The sequence below is a fragment of the Gopherus flavomarginatus genome, chromosome 8 (genome assembly GCF_025201925.1).
Source record: "Gopherus flavomarginatus isolate rGopFla2 chromosome 8, rGopFla2.mat.asm, whole genome shotgun sequence".
In the NCBI taxonomy this organism is placed as follows: domain Eukaryota; kingdom Metazoa; phylum Chordata; order Testudines; family Testudinidae; genus Gopherus; species Gopherus flavomarginatus.
In genome coordinates, this window is record NC_066624.1 from 48,713,666 (window position 1) to 48,717,739 (window position 4,074).

General features: G+C 49.1%; 1 non-coding gene across 1 annotated transcript; it reads right to left on the reverse strand.

The window, feature by feature from the left end:
• Positions 1-2,291: 2,291 nt before the first annotated feature.
• On the reverse strand, positions 2,292-2,364 carry TRNAI-AAU (transfer RNA isoleucine (anticodon AAU)). The gene has a single exon. It is a non-coding gene; the product is annotated as a tRNA-Ile (tRNA).
• Between the last annotated feature and the right edge of the window lie 1,710 nt (positions 2,365-4,074).

A 4,074-nucleotide genomic window follows, 5' to 3' on the forward strand; every position in this document is an offset into this window, starting at 1 on the left:
GTAAAAGGCTTGTGTGATTTTTAGCTCAGGAACAGTATTCCAACAGCTGTCGCCCCCTGCGTGCTTGTAACCAAGAAAAGAGCCTCAGGCTGAGCTGATTCAAATATTAATCCTGTGGTCGTTTTCCACAACAGCCTCAATAGGTCCCTGTGATGGAATGTAAGGCTACATCTAGACTACCCACCGTATCGGCGGGTTAAAATCGATTGCTCGGGGATCGATATATGGCGTCTCATCTAGACGCCATATATCGATCCCCGAGCGCGCTTATATCGAATCCGGAATGACACCAACCCCAACGGAGTTGCTGATTTGACAGAGGGAGCCGCGGACATCGATCCAGCGCGGTGAGGATGGGTGAGTAATCCGATCTTAGATATTCGACTTCAGTTACGTTATTCACGTAGCTGAATTTGCGTATCTAAGATCGATTTCCCCCCGTAGTGTAGACCAGCCCTTAATGTCTTCACACCTTCCCCCTGCAGGAGAATGGCTGTTTGACCAGCTGTTTGCCTTGCTGTCTCTGAGGAACTGGTCTGTGGGTGTTCCCCAGAACTGTAACTTTTTCAGTAATATCATACTGTAAAATCTCACAATTTTACATACAGTGTTACTACACATTTTAACAGGAGGATAATATTCAGTAGGTTATGCGTTTTCTAATGATACCTCACAAGCCATTTTCCACTAGCAGGGTCTTCTCTGTTCACAGAATTTCTGATAGTTTGATGTCTGCTGGCACTGTCCCACCACCTGGGCTCCCTCTCACACATGTGATGCTGAGACAAGCTGTGAATCTCTGGCAGATATTGCACTTACACAGACATCCGTAGGTAGGGACACAGCCAACTGAATTACATGAATGCTTCTGCAGCCACTCATAACACTAATGATAGAAAGTCGCCCCCCCTACAGCTCTGCAGCCTTGCACCCCTGGATCATACCATCTTGCCTTAATCAGAAGCCTGATCAGTGTGAGTTTATTACACAGGGTCCACCCCTCCCTCACTGTGAATAGTACATGAACCAGCCTTGTAATGGAGCTGAGATTCCCCAAGAACTTCAAGCAAAATACACCAGTTTAAGTAGAGCATAAAACAGATTTATTAACTACAGAAAGATGGAGTTTTAAGGATTATAAGTGGTAGGAATAAAAGATCAAAGTAAATTACCATGGAAATTAAAGATAAATTCACAATCTAAACTTTACACCTTATTACACTAGGGCGTAGTTCAGTTATGCACACAGGAAGGCTTAATGCTCGAGCTGCTGCACATGCTGGGCAGGCTTAAGGTCGGGCTCCCCATGGCAGGAGAGAAGAAGACTCGGCCCCTGGAGGGGCAGGCTGGGGCTTCCTGGATCCCATTTGCTCACAGCCAGCGCCCTGCCACCACTCCCAAGTCATCCATGGCGCCCCCAGGTCGGCCAGAATGGAGCAGCAGTTTTCACTGCACTACGTCCACTTATGGCTTACAGGCAACTCCCAGACTCACCACAGTCCACCATCTCGGCCAGAAAGGAGCCCACTCAGCCTCACCATTGCTGCTTTTCCTTCCCCCCAGAACCCCGCTTCTCCTGGGCTGCAAGTAGCCATCCCTGGGATGCCAACAGGCAGCCACAGGGGTCTGTCTCTCAGCAGCCAACCGCACCTCCATGGGTTCAGCCCTCAGAAGGGCAGGTGGGGGTTTCCTGGATCCCAGTTGCTCACAGCCAGCCCAGCCTCCACCTCTAAAACCATCAGTCATGCCCCCAGGTTGGCCATAAAGGAGCCGCCATTCTCCACTTGGACTCAGCTTTGCTTGTTTTCCTTTCACACAGAACCTCCCTTCTTCTCCTGGGCTGCAAGTAGCCACTCCTGGGAAGCCAAGAGGCAGGCACAGGATTCTACCTCCCAGCAGCCAACCACACCTCCCCAGGCTTTGCAGAATGAAGGGTGGTGCTCTACTAACCCCACTTAGCCGCACAGCTTCTTCCCTGCCTTCCTCAGCTCAACTTTCCTCTATTGCCCCATTCCTGCCTCACTTCCTCCTTTGGCCAGTCACGCAAAGGAGCCCAGCAGGAAGTGAGAGCCTCTATAGGCCAACCTCCAACAGCAGAGGTGGCCAAGCCACAAGCCTCCAAATGGTGACTGGCCTAACTACTCTAGGTTCTCCAGCCTGACACCAAGGTGCTTTCTCCACTGCTGTCAGCATCCTCTGTCATGCAGGGGTTGGAGATATCCCAGGGACAGGCCAATAGGAGGAGTGCCCTTTCTGAATTACAAGGGGAATCTGGGAAAAGGAAGCCAGCATATTTCTGCCTGGTTTTGAACCAGAGACTTTTTGCATATTAGGCAAATGTGATAACCACTACACTACAGAAACTCCAGCTACTGGGTTGTTGCTCACTCTGGCACAGACTGATGGACAAATCTAGAGAATGTGGTGGTAGCCCCTCGATAGGTCAGCTGGCAGGGCAGAGGACTGGAGCCAGCACTCAGGAAGTCGTCCTTACCTCGCCCGTGTGACTCCAGCTTGAGGGAGAGCTTCTTTTTCTTCTCCTTGCTGACAAAGAGCAAGAGAAGAATGAAAGGTCAGGTGGGCCAACTCGGTGCAGAAGCCCATGCTGTCTTTTCCTGCTGCATAGCCTGAAATGAGGGACTCGTGGCAGTTAAAGGAACTGCTGCACTCTCAGAAAACATCCCGCCCGTGCATAAAGGAGGATAGAAGAGCCTGTTAGTCTAGCACGCTCCCAACTGAATTGTTTCAGCAGCTGCTAGGTTTCTTTTTGGCCTGTTACTTTTCTGTCTAGATGTTGTTGTCAGCTATGGCACAGAAAAAGGACGTCATTGCGAGCTGCCCATAAAGATAAGATTAACTTTTGCCTTCCTTGCTCGGCTTTACTTGCTTCCTCACCCTATTCCTGCCTTAGTTCCTGTGTTACCTGAAGGCAACGGGGGCCCAGCAGTACGAAGAGGAAGTTAGACAGCTAGACCCTGGTGGCAAAAGTTCTACCACCGCTTGCCACCCCACTCTCTTCTCCCAGCTTCACATATTGACCGCCAGGGACTTGGTGCCCAGCAGCGCAACGGAAGGCAGTGGACAGAGCCACCCTCGCCTTGAAGCTCTGGCTCATTAAACCGTATCTTCAGTCGCTGATGGCCAATGAGAGACGAACAGCGCTTGCTATTTTAGCACTTGAAAATGCCATTGGTTAGTCACTGGATCTCTTTAATGCTGTTACATAACAAATGAAAATAGAATCTCAGTGTGACATTCTGTACCTTTGGGGGAGTGTGCTGTAACCCCCATATTCCTCATTTTCATATAATCGTGATCTTATATACAGAGCATGCCTTGTAAGGTATCAGGGGAAAGGATATGATCTGCTGAAAGTCATTTCTCTACCCATAGATGTTTACCATTCATGCATATGAAGTTATGAGAATTGTGCAGTGTGGTTATCACTATGCTGTAAGGTGGGGGAGTCAGCCAAATATTAGCTCCCCAGTGACAACAGCAAGGAAAGTAACCAACACCCGGACAGGGTGTCAAACAACCCATCAACAGCCATTGTTCAGCAAGGGAGCTACAGTGCAATCACTTACCTGCAAGAGGACACCCCAGGGGAATTGCTCAGACTTGCTTGGAGAGACGCAGTGATGCTCACCTGACTCTGAAGGGGGAGCAAAGCCAAGAGGGAAGAAGGGACATGATAAAAGCAGAGACATTTGCCATGCTTTGTCTCTGTCGTCCATCTACATCTACAGACACCGCCACACCAAGCAACTGAAGTGCTGACGAAAGGGGAGAGCCTGGCTGAAAAGCCACCAGCCGGCCTGTGGTAAGAAGCATCTAAGTTTGTAAGGGCATTGAAAGGGTTAAGATCAGCTTAGAGTGCATTTTGCTTTTATTTCACAAAAACAACGAGGAGTCCGGTGACACCTTAAGAACTAACAGATTTATTTGGACACAAGCATTCGTAGGTAAAAAGCCCTCTTCTTCAGATGCATGGAGTGAAAATTGCAGATAGAGGCATAAATATATATTGGAACATGATGTAAAGGGAGTTACCATACAAGGGGAGAACCAGAT